Source organism: Artemia franciscana, chromosome 9 (genome assembly GCF_032884065.1).
Source record: "Artemia franciscana chromosome 9, ASM3288406v1, whole genome shotgun sequence".
Classification (NCBI taxonomy): domain Eukaryota; kingdom Metazoa; phylum Arthropoda; class Branchiopoda; order Anostraca; family Artemiidae; genus Artemia; species Artemia franciscana.
In genome coordinates this window covers 5,339,268-5,361,570 of record NC_088871.1, presented here as the reverse complement: position 1 = coordinate 5,361,570, position 22,303 = coordinate 5,339,268, and the positions used below count along the sequence as shown (strand labels likewise).

Sequence of the window (22,303 nt, the reverse complement as noted above, 5' to 3'; positions counted from 1 at the left end):
CCTCGCGAAAACGACTCAATATTTTTTCAGGAAAAGCCAGAGTTAAAGCTGCACTAGACATTAAATAAAAAAAAACATAATTCAAATATAAGTAAAAAACATCCTTTGATTTCGACAGTTCTCTTATATTTATTATTTACACATATATATTTGTGTTGCAAGAGTAATACTTTGGTCTCGTCGTGTAATTTTTTTCCTTAGCAGCCCGGTTTCCCAGTTTTTTCCACCTTCATTCTATGAAAACCATTTACCTTATAAAATCATCACCAAAGGACGTCAAATTTGATTTGGGATAATTTTAGTTATATCGAGATAAAATAAACGAAGAATTAGAAGCCAAAGTAAAGAGAAAAACGACACTTTTGACATTGCCCATTTCTTATTCAAAAACTTGCTGTTCATTTTCACAAATTGTTTGATAATTACTAATTATTAATTTTTTAACAATCAACGGATTATTTAATATATTTAATCAAAGAAATTTAAAATACACTGGACTTGGAAAATTTTAATTTTACTGAGACAGGAAAACGGGAAATCAAAAGCCAAAATAAAGAAAAAAATAAATAGTGTGTAACACTTGGACCAGAAATTATTGCTTAAAATTTCAAACTTGTATTCTTCAACAAGAAGTAAACTCTACTAGAAGAAATTCCTCTCAGGCTTGGCAGCATTACATGAGCAGATTAGATAGCTTACCATTGTCTCCTAATGAGGTCCTTAATAAATCATCCATTCAATTCTTATTAGCTCATAGTGAAAGTCAGGTCAGTCTTTCTTTAGTCAAAATTTGTCAAGAATTGTCTATTTCAAGTCACTTTATTCTTTCAAAACTTCGTAACTTTACCACCATGACCATCCCGCAACCACTTACACCTTGCAGCCACATCTTCAATCTACAGCACCGTTTTGAAAGATCTGGACATCTGGTGGTTGGTGGTTTCTTATCAACTAATGTGTAGGCTCAGATTAAAAATCATTATAAAATGTTTAATTGAGTTTACCTTGCTTTGATGTCTGATTTTCAATGATTTAAATATTTGGTTTAATTGAAGTTTATCATTTAATCTAAAATTTAATAAGCCCACGAGCCCCCCTACTCCACCCCTGAAAAATCAACAGATTTTCCTAATAATTGTTGGAATTTTTAATGTTAATGCTGGAAGTGATATTGATACCAGAAAAAATGAGAGTAGTAACAGTTAAAGCTAAAATTTACCCTTACACATACCTTTCGCGGCGTGGTGAGTATAGTCGCTTAATAGTGGCCATTTAAAAGACCACGGGATCCAATATTTCTAGGAAAATGTTAAGAGCATCCACTACCATACTATCCAAATCCTTTGGACTGCCAACATTTAATAAGAAATTCAAAATGAATAATATCTTAATTAAATATCACAAGAGCCTTGTTTCCTCTTGAGGAAACTTTCTTAAACTTTACAGTCCCTAAAATATTTTTTGCTGAGTGGAAGTAACTCAGAAAAACTGGTGAAATGATTGAGTTTCAATAGTTTCCTTAGGCCCTCAACGTGGCAATAAACATCAATTTTCCGTTTATATGAAGAAAAAAGAACAATGATTTCCCAAAAATCAAAATTTACCAGCAGTTTGACATTCAAACTAGATATTCAAAACAGATCAGACCTAACCAGTCAAAAACAAACCATAACAATTGACCTAACCTACAAAGCCTAGGCGACTCGGGGCCAATTCTCAATTTCAATTTCAGACACTTGAACTCGAAGAAAGCAGCTAAAAACATAACAAATACTTTTTTAAAACTCAGAATTGAATCGAAATCAGGATTTATCGAAGTTTTAACATGATAAAAAACATACAAATGCATTGGTAACAATACCATAATAATTGGTTGGAGAGTACAGCTTAAAAAAAAATCAAACAGGTAATATGGAGGATAGAAAACGTTTCATAAGCATACTAAAGTCACAGTAGAACATAGATTTAAAGTATTTCCTCCTATACATATGCTGTTTGCTATAAAAAAAATATTGGCCATAGCTTGTTTTAACCCCAAAATGAAAATTTTTCAAAAAGAAGCATCGAACTATATTTTATTTCAGAGATCAATTTCAAACCAAATTTTCTTTTTTTTAAATCATTGTTAAGTTTTAAGATATTTTGTTAGGAGTATTCTGTTGTCGGCTGGTCGAAATTACCATGAAAAATGAAGTCATGGTTCTTAACATTCAAAATTTAATTTCTCTTAGGTATTTCGCACAGAAGAGGGAAGCATCGTTTTGATTCATTTGTCTAACACTTCATCAAGTTTAAGTCTAATTCAGGTATTCCTCTTTCAAACAGTTCGTGGTAACGAACTGTAATAAGGAGCGACCCGGCTCAATAGTAACCAAAACTCTAAAAAAAATGGAATTTTGATACCAATATCTAGATCAAAAGAATTGCATTTTAATGCTGATTTTAAATATATAAGTTTCATCAAGTTTAGTCTTACCCATCAAAAGTTACGAGCCTGAGAAAATTTGCGTCATTTTAGAAAATAGGGGGAAACGCCCCCTAGAAGTCATAGAATCTTAACGAAAATCACACCATCAGATTCAGCGTATCAGAGAACCCTATTGTAGAAGTTTCAAGCTCCTATCTACTAAAATGTGGAATTTTGTATTTTTTGCCAGAAGGCAGATCACGGATCCGTGTTTATTTGTTTGTTTTTTGTTTTTTTTCCCAGGGGTGATCGTATCGACCAAGTTGTCCTAGGATGTTGAAAGAGGGCTCATTCTAACGGAAATGAAAAGTTCTAGTGCCCTTTTTAAGTGATCAAAAAAATTGGAGGGCACCTAGGCCCCCTCCCACGCTAATTATTTCACCAAAGTCAACGGATCAAAATTCTGAGATAGCCATTTTATTCAGCGTAGTCAAAAAACCTTATAACTATGTCTTTGAGGACGACTTACTCCCCCACAGTCCCCATGGGAGGGGCAACAAGTTACAAACTTTGACCAATGCTTACATATAGTAATGGTTATTGGGAAGTGTACAGGCGTTTTCAGGAGGATTATTTTGGTTGAGGGAGGGGTTGAGAAGAGGGGGATATGCTGGGGGAACTTTCCATCGATAATTTGTCATGGGGGAAGAAAATCTCCATGAAGGGAGCGCAGGATTTACTAGCATTATTTAAAAACACAATGAAAAAATAAATATGAAAAAGTTCTTTCAGCTGGAAGAAAGGAACAGCATTAAAACTTAAAACAAACAGAAATTATTACCCATTTGAGGGGCTCACCTCCTCCTAATACCTCGCTCTTTACGTTAAAGTATTTTCAGTAATTTCAACTATTTATTCTACGGCTTTTGTGATTCTGGGGTCATTCTTAATGAATTGGGACAAAATTTCAGCTTAGCGTAAAGAGCGAGGATATGACAAGGGTGCGAACCCCCTCATATATGTAATAAAAATATGAGAATACAAAAGTTCCTTACGTAAGCTAATTTATAAGTTACGTAAATCTTTTACTAATAAAAATATTCGTAAGAAATTAAAAGTTCTAGTTGCCTTTTTAATTAACCAAAAAATCGGAGGGCAACTAGGCTTCCTCCCCCGCTCTTTTTTCTCAAAATCATTCGATCAAAATTATGAGAAAGCCATTTAGCCAAAAAAAAAATGCAAATTTCGTTTTAATCATTCCTCTGCGGAGAGCCAAAATCAAAACATGCATTGATTCAAAAACGTTCAGAAATTAAATTAAAAAAACAAGTTTTTTTAACTGAAAGTAAGGAGCGACATTAAAACTTAAAACGAACAGAAATTAATTCGTATATGAAAGAGGCTGCTTCATCATCAACGCCCCGCTCTTTACGCTAAAGTTTTTTTACTGTTTTAAAAAGAAGAATTGAGAGACAGAGTCAAACTTTAGCGTAAAGAGCGGGGCGTTGATGAGGAAGCAGCCTCTTTCATATACGAAGTAATTTCTGTTCGTTTTAAGTTTTAATGTCGCTCCTTACTTTCAGTTAAAAAAACTTGCTTTTTTTATTTAATCCAGACAATGATGCTAATGTTCACAGCCTGATAAAAAAGGTAAATAACTGACTGGTGCTTCATTCACTCACATTAAATAACTTCTTGTTTAAGATAGCCCAAATTTCTATTTTTCGTAGATTCTATAATGTAAAATAATGCATTCACTGTTATATGTAAGACAAAGCTGTTTCACTTGATATAGTCGGCAACATGATAGAGTTGTGCCTTCGATCCTCGTCTGGTACAATCATGACGTCATACCAAGCTAAGTTTTATTTCAGTGAATTTGTTGTTGAATTTATATAGTTAACAAGTATTCACATGATTCCAAAACTGCTCCAGGAATAAAAATCCTGTTAAATCCCTGATAGTGCCAAGGATATCAAAATGAAAACACTTTTTTCCCTTTGGACCCATCTAAGGTCCATCAATACCTAAGAGCCGCAGTTTTTCAATTTTTTGTTTTGTTTTTAGGTAAAAAGTTCTTAGGATAAATATCTATTTTTCATAGTGCTGCCACGTTGAACAATACTTATTGCTCAAAAAATAAAGATAAGCAATTTGTTGATTATATTACCAAAGAAAAGCTACACCTTCTTATGCTGTTTGGTATTATAAGCTTTAAGTTTTAATGATTATTTTATATCCTTTTTTCTGGTGCTTGCTACTACCAAAAAACCATATATCAAGGTCTTTTTGATTCAAAATGGAGTACTCCATTTTTTAAAACAAATATATGACTGTTTTTTTTTTTTCTTGTTTTTGTAACCAATTTCAAAAACAAGTGTCTATTTTTGCTGTGTATGGCACTTGAACAGCGTAGCTGCTTTTCTGGTTAAGAAAGACACATGTTTGGTTTGATTTGTACTTTTGTTTGGATTCAAAATGTGGAAAATTAAGTGTTAAACCCTGATAAATTTCTGAATGCAAGATATTGTCACGGCATAACCACTCCTTGACTGTTATTACTAAGAAAGCTGTTTTTCTGCTTGATAATTGTTTCCTTGTTTGAATGATCTTCTGTATCCGTAAGAATACTTCAATTGGAAGCTTTAAAAATACAGCCAAAAATATGATGTTCATTATATCTGACAGAATAAGTATTTTCTAATCGTTCATTGCACAAGGGATACTATTTTTGATTTCAACCAGGTTGACAAGTTTTTTTAGTATATTTTCCAATCTCTTTATGATTATAAAGTTCCTTTATCAACATCTGGGAAGTTCAAAAACGGTCGCTAAGGAGCAGTAGTGCCTGATCTAGGAATCTCATCATTTATATTCCCTTCAAAAACCAAAGCACAATTCTTGTCTTGGGATTTATCCCTAATTTAAGTCTAGAAAACCCAAATTCAAGATTGACATCGCTTAGGTACATGGTTGTGTTTATCGTCATTTCATTACCCACCCTAATAGAGTACTCTATTTTTCTTACTTATTACTCTTATTTTATTTGTAAGCTATTTGTTGAAACTTTATCGTACATTTTATGACTTGTTAAAAATTTCATTTTTACATTTTTTGCATTATTTTTTTTTTTCAAGAAACATCTCTACGATCAGAAAAAAAAACACAAAAAAAGAGAGTACGAAAAATTCTTTGTCATGGTAAATACAATTCCCTTTAGATATTCTATGTTACAAGTTTATTTCGGGAAGAGGGGGGCCATCTTGACAACACATATAAAACAATGCAGTTTATGTGTAAAATAAGCAAAGTAGGGAAAAGTGAAGGTAAAAAGATCAAGGCTTACGAGAGAACTGAAAAGGTTTTAATCTCATATATGCAAAAATTAGGAATTTTGTATTTTTAGCCAGAAAAAAATTCTGGCTTTTTTCTGGTCCACTGGTCCATTTTAGGACCACTGGTCCTAAAATGTCGTGAGTGGGCTTATTTTAATGGAAAATAAAAGTTCTTGTGCCCTTTCAAGTGACCTAGAAAATTTGAGGGTAATTAGGCCCCCTCTCACGCTAATTTTTTCCCAAGTCACCGGGTCAAAATTTGAGATAGCCATTTTGTCCAGAATAGTCGCAAAATCTAATAACTATGTCTTTGAGGACGACTTAATCTCCCACAGTCCCCAGGGGAAGGGCTGCAAGTTATGAATTTCGCCCATTGTTTACATGAAGTACTGGTTATTGGGAAGTATACAGACGTTTTCATGGGGCTTTCTTCTTCTGGTGTGGGGGTCGAGAGGGAGTGGGTTATTTGAGATGAACTTCTCAAAGAGGAATTTATTATGGAGGAAGAAAATTTCCATGAAGCAGGCGCTAGATTTTCCAAAATTATTTAAAAATACAACCATGAATGATATAAAAAACGAGTTTTTTCAACTGAAAATAAGGAGCAACATTACAAATTAAAACGAACAGAAATTATTACGCATAAGAGGGGATTCATCCCTCCTCAAAACAATGCTCTTTACGCTGAAGGATCTTTAGCAATTTCAAAAGGGCTATTTAGTCTAATTAAACAGTCTTTGTGATTCAGGGGTCATTTTTAAGGAATTGAAACAAAACACACACTTTAGTGTAAAGAGCGAGGTATTGACGAGGGGGCAAACATCCTGAATTTATGAATATAGAAGTTTGTTACATAAGTTAATTCACAAGTTACGTATATTTATTATTAATGAAAACGTTCGCAAGTAAAATTAATAATCTAGTGGCCTTTTTAAGTACCTTAAAAAATTTGAGGGCAACTAGACACCTCCCCCATCCCTTTTTTCTCAAAATCATCCAATAAAAACTTTGAGGAAACCATTTAGCCCAAAAAGGTGAAAATTAATATGCAAATTCAGCTTTTGATATTCATGTACGATGAGCCAAAATCAAAACCTGTATTAATTCACTCCCTTCTTTCAGTTAAAAAAGCTTCCTTATTGCTGAAAGAGACATCACAGATGTTTGTTTATTTGTTTTTTCGGTTCTTTTTTATTTTCAACAGGGCTGATTTCATTGAGCAAATGGTCCTAGAACTGTGGAAATGACCTTTTTCGAACGGAAATAATAAGTTCTAATGTCCTGGTTAGAAGACAAAAAGATTTGAGGGCAACTAACTCCACTTTTCAAGCTTTTTTATATTAAAGGGTATCCGACCAAATTTTTAGCTAGCCATTGGATTCAGCATAGTTGAACGGTTCAATATCTATGCCTCTGGAGATATCATGACCCTTCAACAGTTCCCAGGAGGTTTTCATACCCAATTGTGATTTGCCCATTGTCTACATACTGTATTTAGTATTTGGAAGTACAAGGAAACTTTCCGATGGAGTGAATTATTTTACTGGGGATTTACATTGTTTCGTTTTGTCCGCATTATTCTGCTGTACCCGGCTGCACAAGAGGTGCTATGAGCATTTTACCGAAAATATAATATATTTTAAACGTTTTCTCTTTAACAGCATTAATAAATCCAAATATTGCTTAGACTTTCAGGAATGAATATCATGATAATTTAAACTGACTGTCTACAATAATAGTTCTTTTTAATAGTATTAGTTATTTTAAGATGGTGGCCCTTTTTTGTTGTTGACATTATGACAAACAAATACACGGCACGAAATCAACGAAGTTCTTTCATTAACGCCACTAATAAATCAAGAATTGCTCAGACTTTCAGGAATGAATATCATGATAATTGAATTTTTTGTTGACGTTATGACAAACAAACACACGTCTCGAAAAATTAATTGTTTCAGTAAAGCAAAAATGATACCCTTCTCCTTAGAAGGCCAAAGGGGTGTTAGTCATGCTCCTGTTTGCGGTAATTTCTGTTGTTTTTTACTTTGACTTAAATATTCATTGCAATTTCTGTTTGTTTTGAATTTTATTTATTTATTGACAGTGATTTTTGATCGTTTTAAGCTCAAACTATTTTTTGCCATGATTTTTTAATTTACTTTGGAAAATGTTTTCTGTTTTTTAACTAATATCCAGATGAGGGCAGACACCCAACAGCCACTTGTGACCAACGGGATTATAATAAGAAAATAGAGGAACTGGGGGCATATAACCCACAAGAACAAAAGACAAGTTGCAAACGATGCATGGTGATAGACACCATCTCTCCAGCCTTCAAGGGAAAAGATAAGAGCACAAAAAACTGGGTCAATCACTAGAAAAATAGGTGAAAAACCTTCAATCTATATTGTTATATATATACGAATATAGTTCGTACATTCAGGGGGTTTGCTCTCTCGTCAATACCTTACTCTTTACACTAAAGTTTGTATTTTGTTTCAATTCCTTAAAAATGACCCCTGAATCACAAAGCCTGTTTAATTAGACTAAACAGCTCTTTTGAAATTACTAAAGATCCTTTAGTGTAAAGAGCGTTGTTTTGAGTAGAGATGAGTCCCCTCATATGCGTAATAATTTCTGTTCGTTTTAATTTGTAATGTTGCTCCTTATTTTCAGTTGAAAAAACTTGTTTTTTCAATCATTTATGGTTGTATTTTGAAATAATTTTGGAAAATCTAGCGCCCGCTACATGGAAATTCTCTTCCTATATAATAAATTCCTCTTTAAGAAGTTCATATCAAATAAACCATTCCCACTCGACCTCCGCACCACAAGAAGAAAGCCCCCTGAAAACGTTTGTATGCTTCCCAATAACCAATACTGTATGTAAACAATGGGCGAAGTTCATAAGTTGCAGCCCTTTCCCTGGGGACCGTGGGAGATTACGTCATCCTCAAAGACATAGTTATTAGATTTTTTGACTATTCTGAACAAAATTAGTATCTTCAAATTTTGACCGGGTGACTTTGGGAAAATATGAGCGTGGGAAGGGGTCTAGTCGTCCTCAAATTTCTTAGGTCACTTGAAAGGACACCAGAACTTTTAGTTTCCGTTAAATTGAGCCCACTTACGACATTTTAGGACCAGTGGGCCACAACGATCACCACTGGGGAAAAGAAAACACACGTATCCTAGAACTTTTTTCTGGCTAAAATTACAAAATTCCAAATTTTTGCATATATGAGCTTGAAACCTCTAGGCAGGATTCTGGGATAAACTGGATTTGATGGTGTCATTTTCATTAAGATTCTATGACTTTTAAGGGACATTTCCACCTTTTTTTTTAAATAAGGCAAATTTCCTCAGGCCTGTAACTTTTGATTGGTAAGACTAAACTTGATGAAACTTATATATTTGAAATCAGCATTAAAATCTAATTCTTTTGATGTATCTACTGGTATCGAAACTCATTTCAAAGTTTCGGCTACTATTGAGCCGGGTAGGTTCTTGCTACAGTTCTTTACCACAAACTGTTAGAAAAGGCAAAATTCTACGATTTTGCATATGGAAGCTTGGTAGGGCTCTCTGATATGCTAAGCCCGACGGTGTGATTTTATTAAGATTCTTTTTGGGAATCCTTCCTTCCCTTTCGAAAGTTCGTTGTTTATGATGAATAGCATTACAGTTAATAAATTTAATATATTTGGAATCTGCAGAAGAAGTCAATTGTTTTGATATATTAATTGTTGTCAAAATTCCTTTTTCTAGAGTTGTGGTTACTTTTGGCCTGAATCGCTCCTTAATTAAAGCTAGTTAGCTCAAACTGTTGGATTTTCAAGAAAAAAAAGTTCTATTCAGGTAAACTCTTAATAACGTTAAATCCGTGTCATATTGCATGAAAGAAACAAAAAAATGATCAAAAGAACCTACACGAAAGCATTTGGATTATTTTAATTTTGAAATATAATTTTTAGAAAAACAAAGACTTATAATATTACGTTTATAGACAAAGAAGTTAATCATTTGAATGTTCCATCCACTCTCCTTCCTATCCTGTGTTAATGCTGTTACCATTACAAGTCCTCTTCATCAGGCAAATTCATTTGCACATTGATAAGAAAAGAATATAAAGTTTGGAAATTAATAGATTATACAGCTTCTACTGGCAAGCTTTTCCAAAACTAAATAGATTTCGACACTAAAACACAATTCCAACACTAAAAAGATTTAATGATTCTTCGGCTTCGGCTGAAGGCTATTCAAAAACTAAAAAATCAGTGTTGGTGCGGTCATCTTAGATTGTATAAAATATCTCCATTTTAGACTCTGATTTTATGGGGGAAAAGGTTCTGGACAGTAACGTTATGGACAAAGATGTTAAGTATGTCCACGTTCTACCCTTCATCCTCTCTGTCACCTATTACTGCTGTAACCATTTTCAACAATATACTCTTTTATTGGGATGGTGTACTTGTTAAAACCTTGCTATTGAGTGGATAACGAAAATTACTTACCTCTACAAGAGTTAATGCTTTAGAATCTGCGTTAACCGTTGTTTCATATGGTAAGTCATGCTATATATTTGTGAGGAAACTGTTAAATACCTGCTGGAAATTTGTGAGCAAGTATGTTCGGTTTTGTTACTAACGTGAATTTAATAGTTCACGTGATTTGTTTATTGTGCTGCGAGAGCAACACTTTGGTTTTTGCCGTTTTTTTGTTGTTTTTTTCCTATGTCGGCGATCTCAGCTTATTCCTGGAAACTGGTAAGGGTCTAACTTTTGCGGTTTTTACAGAAAGTAAGGACCTCAGGCCTGATTGATGAATATGACATTACATTTTGGAAAGCTCCGCAGAACTCTCGCATGGGGCCAAAAAGGATGGTTTTTGCTTGTCCACGAGCCAGAACCTATGCTGTGCCAAGTGAAGTGGAGTTATATAGCCTATGTCAGAGAGGAGTATCTGAAGTTGGGCAGCCAAGCTTTTGTTTAATCAAAGCATGTTTCTGCTTTCGAATGGAAAGTTTCGTTCTAGCTGGCAAGCAGGCAGAAGAAGGACTAAAATCTATAAGTGTTAAATATATGCGGCAGTTACCCGGCCCTACAGCCAATATATCTTCTTTGAGTGATAAATAGAAAAACTTACAGAAGCAAAAATATGGCATTTTCCCACGGGTCCGAAAGTGCTGCCATCTATTATTTCTATCCATTTCTGTTCGTGATTTCAAATGAGCTTATCATTCAGTTTTTCGGACTTGGGATTGCGGTAGAGAAATGGTATCAGATGCGCCTAATCAACTTTAAAAGTTCCCTCATTGCTAAAGACACTGGAGCTTATCTTTTGCTCCTTTCTAAGTGGTGACGTTAGAAAGTTGGCCTACGGCAAAAAAAGTCAACTTTTGAACTAAGATAGATCGTATTTTTTTTGGACGGCAATCGATAGCTCTTGATGAGTTGATCAAAGTATATGACATCCATTATTCTGATACAAAAATTTCTTCACGAGGTATACCAGTTTGAAAGTTTCAAGGGTTGACAACTTCAGTAGTAAGGTACACACTGAAACGAAATCTAGGCCGATACAAATGGTAAGACATATAGTGGACTTGTAAGCAACAGTTGGCTGTAAGGTAATAATCACCTTCGACAATGAGGGGTTAGCAACTTTTGCTAATTGGTGTATTTATTATTTATTTCCAGTGTATTTGATGGTAAAACCAACTTGGTGTCAGCGGTAAGACATGTAGGAGACTCTTAAGTAATAGTTTACTGTTGGGCTACAGTCAACTTCAGCTTTGAAGGGTTCGCTACTATGCTAGTTTGTGTACCCCATTTATTTGTTTCCGGTGAACTTGATGCCTATCACAGGAGAGGGACTTCTAAGTAAGAATCGGTTCACATTGGGCGAGAAACAGCTGTTAGCTCATAATCATCTTCGGCAATGAGGTGTTTGCCACTTTTGCTAGTTGGTGTACCTATTATTTGTTTCCGGTGTATTTGATGGTTAAACAAATTTGGTTCCAGTGGTAAGACATGTAGGGGACTTGTAAGTAATAATCGACTGTTGCGCTAAAATCATCTTCAGCGATGTGGGGTTTGCAACTTTTGCTAGTTAGTGCACCCATTTATTTGTATGCGGTGAACTTGGTGTCTATCACGGGAGAGGGACTTGTAAGTAAGAATCTATTCACTTTGGGCTAGAAATTTGTGCAAATCTATGCACATTGTACTCGATCTCTTTAAATCTGACAAAATTAAGTGTTTACGCAACGGGTACAAACAATTACGCAAAACAATGAGGTCGCTTCGTAATAATAAATAAAATGTCATCTATGGTATTTTGATCCTGAAAAGTTAGGGCTAGTTTTATAATACCAACTATTATTACGGTGGGTAATGAAATAACGATAAACATAACCATGTACCTAGGCGATGTCGATCTTGGATTAGGGCTATTTAGACTTAAATTAGTGATAAATCCCAAGACAAGAATTGTACTTTGGTTTTTGAAGGAAATATAAATAATGAGATTCCTAGATCAGGCACTACTGCTCCTTAGCGACCGTTTTTAAACTTCCGAGAAGTTAATAAAGGAACTTTATAATCATAAAGAGATTAAGAAATATACTAAAAAATCTTTTAAACCTGGTCACGAGCTTATAAAATCTTTAGTAGGACATTCATGTTTAAAGAATTCTAGACTTTCCAGACAAAGGAAAGTCAAAACTATATCATTTGAAGTGGATTAAAGTGGTAGATTAACTTTGAAATGGCCAAATGTTTACAACACTTTAACTATGAAAAGCCAAGTAAGCTTTGCTGGATCATCAAAGCTGAGGGAAAGTGGGTCATTGCAGATAGGATTTATAAAGAGACCTATATCACTCATTATATTATAGGGACCTAGTTTCCACGTTTACACTCCATATGATTATCCAATTCCATCCCTATACTTTAGCCATTTTTTTAAGTTTTTTGCTTCCACTATCTAAATAGTATTTTATACTTGGAGATAAGCATATTTTGGTGTATATGATAAAGCTGATAGCAAGAAATGCTATTTTCTACAGACAGTCTTGAATATCACCACATTAAATTCAGTACAGAGATATATCTTTCCTTCAACACTATCTTACAAAGGCACTGTTCTCGCAGATACTAAAAGTGTAAAAGAATTCTTTGTAATATTCAGTAATGGCACCTTTTTTGGGTCTCAAGATTCTTCCTAACCGTTGTTCCTTCTGACGTCTAGAGCCACCATGGGCGGATATCTGGATAAGGACATAGGCATCTGGGAGGTCAAAAGAAGTGTCAGCAATTTTACTGACGAAAATTGTATTTACTGCTACGTTGTTCTTAAACACTTGAAGAACTTCGAGTCGTTCAGCTTGTGAAGTAGAGCCACAGAAGAAAGGTTTTCTAAGAGTACTTGAGTAGAATTTGAGTGCATACACATTGTCTGAGAAAGCAATGATTTGGTCTTGCCTCCTCTCGCGGTTTTTAATCAGAAATTCACTAGTCCAGAACTTTTGGGTTCATCACGTACAGTAGCAATTGCTTAGTAGACTTGGCTGATAGATAGTCCTTGTAGAATTCTGGTGCCATATCACACCACACTTTGGCACACTGAACTTCTGCTATGTAGCCCTTTTCTTGAAGTTCAAGCCAATTGGCTTCATAAATTTTGGGACAAATCAGAAAATTCAGATCAGCAATTTCGTCATCTTCGCACAATAAAGTGACCGTCAATCCAAGTTAACAGTGAGCCTGGACGATTGTTAAAACATGACGAAAAATTTTGGCTGGAATTGTGTGAACTTCTTCAAGAACCATAATGCCCCATTCTTGGTCCTGAAGCCACTTCATTGTCTGCTCTCTTTCATGTGTTCTTTTTTGTCCATAGGTTATCATCCAATGTGTGGTGATCAAAATAATGGTGTTTGTTGGTTTTTCCTTGGCATTGGACGTAAATTGGCATATTATATTGTCAGTGGCAATGCTCTACATCTTAAACTGGGCTTTCCATTGCTCAAGAGAAACGCTTGAGTTACAAAAAACCAGAACCTTCTTCCGAACTGTACATACAGCTGTAACTCCAAATAGATTTTTTCCAGCACCACATAGTAAGACAATAAGACCCGAATGCACACATCCCTTTCCAAACATTTTCCCCAAAGCCTTTTCTTGATATGGACTGAGGACTGCATTTGGCTTTGGGAATAATCAAATGCGAGTATATGTCAATTGGAAAAATCAATGGGAATATCCGGATTCCGAGTATCTTTTTTAAAGTTTTACTCGGCCAAGAGAGGATACTCTAACGTGATACACCTTTTCGGCAAGGATTCTAAATGATTTTGATCTATTTCGAATGATATAATATCTTTGGATAAATATTCATCGTCATAATCATCTTTATCAATTTTGGCATAGAAATTTGAAATATGTTCAGGAATATATGCAGTACTGACTAAGGGAGGGGCGTCTGATCCAGTTCCATTGCTGGTAATGACAGCATCATTGCTTGGTCCGGCCGCGACAGCCTTTGATCCAAAAGTCACGGCTGCTACCCTTCCCTGACTACTTCTATTAACCTCATCTGCTGAGCCTCGAGTTGCATGTGTTTTTTGTATTTTGTGGCCTTTCAACTGCTTCTGAATAACATCAATATACTGAGACTCCACAAAATAATGATTTTGTTTAAGCACTAATTTGACCTTGCCATAGGAGAATATACAGAGGGTAATAAATTTTTCAATTCCTTTAGGCACTGTTGTCTTCTCAGTCTTTTCAAATGCTCAATAATGTCTTTAGTCTCCAGTCCTAAGCTCATGGCTGCGTACAGCGAATATGCAGTCAACCTGTACTCTTTGTATATACTTGGGTCGCGAAACAGGTTCCGCAAGGACAACCATAAAGTCATGGGCGTGTTTGTGCACTGGAGAGAAAGACTCGAGAAAAATGTGACCATTTGGCAACACCCACAAAGGACGACATTCGCAAACTGGCTTGAGTGTCATCTCATTTCTATAATCTTTAGCACCAAATGTATCTTCTTGCACAGACAAATCAATGCGTTTGATATCTTGCTTTGCAGCTCAATGGAGACCCTCAGAAACATCAACATCTTGAAGGGATTGTTCAAATTCTGCTTCAACATCTTTTCCTTCTCCCTTCTTTCTCCTATCTTTGTCTTTTCCACGTGATTCCTCGACACGCCTTCGTTGAAGTAAATTGGACATTCTAATCTGCCCCTTTCTCTTTTAGCCGCAAGCCTGATTTTGCGTTGCTTTGGTGTTTCACCAGACCTAGTTGCTCTGGTGACTCAACACCTAGTTGGTGGGGGTGCTTCGCGCCCCCCAAGCCCCCCTCGCGCGTAAGTCGTTACACGCCATTGTAGTTGTGTCCCTGTGTCCCATCTACAAATATTGATAGATATATATTTTTAACTACGTACAACTTTGTGTCCATAAAAACTCTCTCTCTGCATATAAATAGATTGTCAGGTTTACCGACTCTTGAACATGCAACATAATAATTGTCCATGAGAAAAACAGTCCGTATTCAGATCTATACTGCATTTCTCTAATGATTGCCCTTGAGCTTTGTTGATGGTGATTGCTAATCGAATATTCCCTGTTTCCCCGTCGTCATTTATGTGACCCCACTGTGCCCCGCCCAGCGTCCCCGTTGTAGCTGTGTCCCTGTATCCCCGTCGTCATTTATATTCCCAGTGTCCTGGTCCTAATTTGTGTCCTGGGGTCCCGGTCTGTAATTTCTCTTTGAGTGTTCCGGTCTTTAATTTCTCTTTGAGTGTCCCGGTCGTCGTCGTTTGTGTCCCGGTCTGTAATTTTTTTTTAGTGTCCTGGTCGTCATTTATTTTCCCTGTGTCCCGGTGTCCTGGTTGTCATTGGTGTCCAGGTTTCCCGGTTTGTAACATCCTAAAGTCTCCAATGGCTCTGGTGGTGTAGCCGGTTGAGAAAGTTTAACTTTTCTTGAAGTCAACACATTCCGATTGTTTCACCATTAAATTTCAAGGCCTTGTAATAGGGACAAATTTTAGACATAGTCCCGATTTGAACATATCTACTCAAGCTATAATCATCAACTGTGCTGTACCTGAATGACTTGTAATAATTTTCAGGTTACTCTTATGATTCCTCGGCATGCTTTCTTTCGGCATTATCTCTTTGAGCCTCAAGCCTGTTTTCGTATTGTTCTTGTGATTCCTCGGCACGCTTTCTTTTGGTAATTTCTCTTTGAGCCGCGAGCCTGTTTTCACGTTGTTGTTGTGATTTCTCGGCACGATTTTTGTTGGTAATTTCTCTTCGAGCCGCAAGCCTGTTTTAATGTTGTTCATTTAATTCCTCGGTATGAATTAGTTCAACCAGAATTCTATTTTTTTTTCCCCTATTGTTTCTACTTTGTATTTGTTTGATAGAGAAAGGTAGTGTGGTCTTCGTCGCTGTTGAAATGGTTTAGCATCTCCAATCCTTATGCACGGTTGTCAGATATGTCTAGATGAAACGAGTGTACTTGAAGCATCAGCATGCCCAAACTTATAATTTTCTATTGTGAACGAAACAGGTTACATTAAATTGATGTAGTGAAGTGACCTGCTCGGTTTGAGACCAGTGGTAGGGGTAGCTAATAACTATGGGTATTCCCCTAATCAATGGGTAGCCGAATATAAGTGGAAGGAGACTTTTGCCTACTGATGTTTGAGAGAAAGGCAGATATTAAAAATGGATTTCTTTTAATTAATTCTAGACAACAGCGGTACAGGGCGATTGACTTTAGACAACAACATGACAGGGCAAAGTGTCCCAACAGGTTAAAGATAAGATACATAAAAAAACCATAAATCAATGCTCTCACTTACATCAACTCAAAGTAATCTCAATTATACCAATGGCCATAGGTCAAAGATACATCACAACAAATAGACGCCCTCCTATAACTGGAGCTAGCATACATACTGTATGTCGAACCACGTATCCTGTTTTGAAACATGGATCTTCGTATATCTCAATTTCCAATCTTAAACTACACACCCTGTAATTTTGGCAAATTCGGTCATTTCCAAAACTTCTTGTCTTAGTCAAATTGTACTTACTAATTGGTTTTAATAAAAATAAATTTCTAACAGGCATTCTCAACCTACCATTGATCTTTAGACAGGCATAGAAATGGACTCTACTCTTTTTTTTGGGGGGGGGGAGGTGTGGCTGCGGAGGGAAAGAGCTAAAAATTAGTTTTTTGTCCTTTGAGAGTTGAAATAATCTTGGGATAGGGAGAGCAATAGCAAAGTGAGCATTTTTTTCATAGGTTTTGTTAAAAGAGGGATTTAGAAAGAAGTGGTTTAGTGGTTCTTTGTGTTAAAGAGGTTGCATTTACATTTCCTTGGAAGTTAAGGCAGCTTCTTTCAAAGTAAACCATGGTTTAAAAAAAAGTAAAACTATAAATGAAGATCGTTAATAGAAGCTGAAGCTCAAAGATTGAAATTTTTATTATAATATACCTAACATCAAAATCTAAAATTACCGATGATTTTATACATGTGTAATTTCTTAATTTTAGTCTATCATCAATAATGCTAGTACTATCTTGTATAATCTTAGAAAAAAATAATTGCACTTCTTTTCAAAAAGAAAAGTTTTAAATTGTTTTCTTATAGTGTTGTAGCTGGTTTGGGTTTATTACGTATTTTACCTTAATTTTACGGACCCCCCTAAAGTTAGTATTTTACGTATTCTGCGTTACTTATGTATTTTACCGCTATTCTACATATTTTATCGGTATCTTGAAAATTTTACTGACATATTTTATAACGCCTTGCAATTTTCAAAGCACCAAAGTGCAAAAGAGGCTGGCAAAAAAAAAGATTGAATATGATTTTATTTGTTATTTTATTTTTATTCATTGTTATAAAAATAAAAAAAATAATTTTTTTAACTGAAAGCAAGTAGTGACATTAAAACTTAAAACGAACAAAAATTACTCCGTATATGAAATGGGTTGTCCCCTCCACATTCCCTCGCTCTTTACGCTAAAGCTCTTAATTGTTTTAAAAAATAGAATTGTGGCAAAGAGTCAAACTTTAGCGTAAAGAGCGAGGGATTGTGGAGGGAACAACCCATTTCATATACGGAGTAATTTCTGTTCGTTGTAAGTTTTAATGTCGCTACTTACTTGCAGTTATAAAAAACTTGTTATATTTATTTAATTTCTGAACGTTTTTGAATTAATGCATGTTTTGATTTTGGCTTTTTCGCACTTCACAAATTAAACCAAAATTTGCATTTTTTTTTTTTTGCTAAATGGTTTTCTCATAGTTTTGAACGGATCATTTTAATTAAAAAAAGGAGTGGGGGAGGAGGTCTAGCTTCCCCTCAATATTTGGAATATTGATAAAAATGTATCTAGATTTATTTATTTTTGTACGAAAGTTTTTGTTAGTAATAAACATACGCACCTTGCGAATTAACCTAAGTAACGAACTTCTATATTTGTGCATTTTTAATACGTATATGAGGGGGTTTGCCCCCTCGTCAATACCTCGCTCTTAACACTAAAGCTTGATTTTTATCCCAAATCTTTAATAATGACCCCTGAATCACAAAGGCTGTAGAATAAATAGTTGAAATTACTAAAAAGACTTTAGCATAATGAGTAAGGTATTTTGAAGATGAACCCCCTTTTACACGTAATATTTTATGTTTGTTTTAAGTTTTAATGCTACTCATTACTTCCAGGTGAAATTTTTAATTATATTTATCGTCTCATTCTTCTTTTTTAAATAATGCTAGAAAATCCTGCGCCCCCTTCATGGAAATTCTCTCCCCTCATGATAAATTCCTCCATGGAAAGATCCGGTGACTTTGGGGGATAATGTGCGTGGGAGGGGGCGTAGGTGCCCTCCAATTTTTTGATCACTTAAAAAGGATACTAGAACTTTTAATTTCCATTAGAATGAGCCCTCTCGTAATATTTTAGGACCAATGGGTCGATATCATCACCCCTGGGGAAAAAAAACAAATAAACACGCATCCGTGATCTGTCTTCTGACAAAAAATACAAAATTTTACATTTTTGTAGATAGGACCTTGAAACTTTTACAGTTGAGACTCGCAAATATGCGAGTCTTTTGATATAACTATTGGTATCGAAATTCTGTTTTTAGAGTTTCAGTTACTATCAAGAGGAACTGAAAGCTCAGTTACTCTGAAAATTAAAGTTTCAAGAAAGCACATCAGGGACCGGAAGAAGTCATACAAAGATTACAACGCCTCTGGCAGCATAAGTAGACTGGCCAAGCTTCAAAAACTCAGCTCAAAATGTAGAAAAGCTAACAGAAACTACAACAAAGATTGCAAACAAGAAGAATTCCAGAAAATAAGAACAAAAAGCGATTTCTACAACCTGTGTAAACACAAGCTAGGTGAGCAACAGAAACTACCAACACTAATAGATCGAAGTGATGTGGTCCATAGCACTAGCCTAGATAAGGCGAATGTTCTTGTAAAATGCATCACCAGCACGTTCACTATTGACGATGGCTATTTACGTCAACTCCAAGACTCACACCCAGGAAGCGAGCTTCACAGCATTGGCTTCATGCCAGGAAGCATTTTAAGAGCAATGAAGGGCATGAAAGCGTCTAAAGCACTCAATCCTGATGGCAACCCGTCCTTCATCCTGAAATAAGTGAGATACGAGCTATGTGAACCTCTGGCAATACTTTTCCAAATCTCATTCAAGCAATGCATGTTTCCTACTTCCTGGAAGCTACCCCATGTAACACCTACTTTCAAAGGAAAAGGGAAACGGAGTGACCCGGAGAATTATCGCCCGATCAGCCTTACTTCACCTTTCCTGAAAATCATGGAAAGGGTCATAGTGGAAAAGTTAAACTCGCACCTCGAATTGAACACCCTCATCTCAGATCATCAGCATGGCTTCCGTTAAAATCGTTCTACTGTTTCCCAACTAGTAGTGATACAAGACTACATCCAGTCTGCTCTTGACCGTGGGATTCCAATAGATATTATCCTAATCGATCTACTTAAGGCCTTCGACCGAATATACTTGCGAAAACTCATCCACGGCCTAGAAATCTATGGAATCAAGGGACAGCTAAAAAATTGGCTCTCAGCGTACCTAAATGATAGAAAAATAGCAGTCAAGGTTGCAGACACACTATCCACATGGACAGATGCAACCAGTGGCGTCCCACAAGGTAGTGTTCTCGGCCCAGTCTTGTTCGTCATGTACATAGACATTTGCATAAATGACATTTCCCAAACCAACTTCGGCCTGTTTGCAAACGATACGAAGCTCCTGGGAGAAGCTCGTGCATCATCACAAATCCAAAGCGACTTGGATGCCCTGACACAGAAGCTCGAAGAATGGCAACTTTCACCAAATTTAGCAAAATGTTCTGTCGTCCATCTTGGCCGCCAAAATCCGATGTACTCATACAAAATGAAAGGTATCGACCTGACAAAATCTACCTGTGAAAAGGACCTAGGTGTAATTCTGACCTTGGACCTCAAACCAGAAAAGCATATCGGCCTGGTTGTGAGTAAAGCGTCGAATACTCTCTGGCTACTCAGTTAATCCCTACGATACCTTGACAATCACTCAAAGATATCAGCATACACAAGCTACGTCAGGCTACAACTTGAATAAACGGCACTGTCATCTGGTCGCCATATCTCAAAAAGGATATTGACAAAATAGAACGGGTCCAGAAACGCTTTGTAAAAGGACTTCAAGGATTCAGAAACCTTCTGTATGACGAAGCTCTAAGAAGGCTCACTCTCCATAAACTTGAGACAAGAAGAACGATCTTAGACTTAAAAATGTTCTTCAAGATAGTTCATGAGAATTTTGGGAACGTAAAAGACAAGCTTGTTCAAAAAATTCCCCAAAGCAACACAAGATCGCACAGTCTGCAATCGGAGCCCGTGAAGATGAAGATTGTAATATCTAATTCTTACCATCATTCGTTCATACCCCGGGTCATCAGGATCTGGAGCAAACTACCATTCCCAGTAGAAAAGATGAAATCACTGGAAGCCATCTCCAACAGCCTAAACATAAACATATCATATCTCGAGACTTTTAGCGTAGGACGACTTTAAATGGAAATCGTACCGCAGTCGATCTGCTCTTCGCCTTGCCATAACATTTTTCTTTTAAAAAGGTGTCAGTTGTATAGAAATTTTGTATTGAGAGGCGTGAGGAATAAAATTATTTATTTATTGACCCGGGTCACTCCTTAGTACAGTTCATTACCACAAACTGTTTGAAAGTTTGTTGTAAGTTAGCTGTTCTTTACTGTGAAACTACAAACATGAAAAAGCCTATGGCTCTTTCTTAGTTGAAATAGTAAAGTTTCTTAGTAATAATGAAAAACCTCAGTATGGTTCTATAGCCCAGACTAATAACTTCTCAAAAGAGGCCTGTTCTATCTTAATTTTTAGTTACTATGTGCTGTGTTTTGTTCTTTACTAGGTTTCAGGTATATCCGATGAAATATTGATAGTTCTCATTTACGTACTCGTCTTTTATAAGGTTGCTGCTACCACAGTAATCGAGATTACTGTTTTAGTTACTATTGGCTAAAATTCGGTCTATACTATAATTTAACATAGTCTAATTTAATTTCAAAAAGTGAAAATGTTGCTAAGACATCCACAATATTTTTCCAGTTTACATAACTTTTGTTTTATCAGATTTTGGATTCATTCACAATCTATTATTAATTTCTAAGAGTAAGTTCTTTCCTGTTATTTGGTATTGAATACATTATTGAACGTGTGATTACTGTTGGTAATTTTAACACAATACAACTACTGTCCTTATATATAGTCTTTTCAGAAACAAGCAAGTGACCTTGAGTTACTTGGTAAGCTCCTCCAAGTTATCATATTAGTATGCTGTAGTAGCATCAATTCCCAAGAATTAGCGGTTGGAGGGAAACAAATTTGTTGTTTTTCTAAATTGTTTCAATGAGAATAGCAAAAAATTATTTATTCAATGAAAATGTCCCCAAAAAATTATTTTCAAAATAGGAGGCATTCAATCCTTGCCCCCTTCCCCATTGATGTGAATGGTACACTGGCAAGTTACTTTTAAATTGCTTAGTATGAAAGTCATAATCTTCATGTTTGAAGTTTTGAGCAAAATGTAAAATGAAATAAGATACTAGTTTCTATAAATTTTTTAGATTTTCAAGGGTTAAATATAAGAATTATTTACAAATCAACGGTTTCCTACCCCTATATTCTGCTAGACTGTTCCCTTATATCTTTTCTTTTAAATAGCATTGAACTTGCCTTCTCTGCTTCGACTTCATTAGCTTTGTAAATCAGCTTTTTCAGTCTCATGCGAGCTTTGATGGTAAAAGTTAGTTTAGGTTGGGTTATATTAAATTGGGTTTTAATCTCAGTAATGGGTTTAAACCTAACCAGTTACCATCAAACCTTGCATAAAATGAAAAATTGATGGATAATACTGACTAAATCCACGTGGGGCAATGTTTCAGTGGAGAATTT

At 35.6% G+C, this 22,303-nt stretch overlaps 1 long non-coding RNA gene and 1 pseudogene across 1 annotated transcript in view; both read right to left on the bottom strand.

Annotated features, from left to right (window-relative positions):
• Positions 1 to 22,303, bottom strand: part of LOC136031571 (uncharacterized) — a 130,462-nt gene that overhangs the window by 31,290 nt on the left and 76,869 nt on the right. The window lies entirely within an intron of this gene.
• LOC136031529 (general transcription and DNA repair factor IIH helicase/translocase subunit XPB-like) lies at positions 12,869 to 14,983 on the bottom strand (annotated as a pseudogene).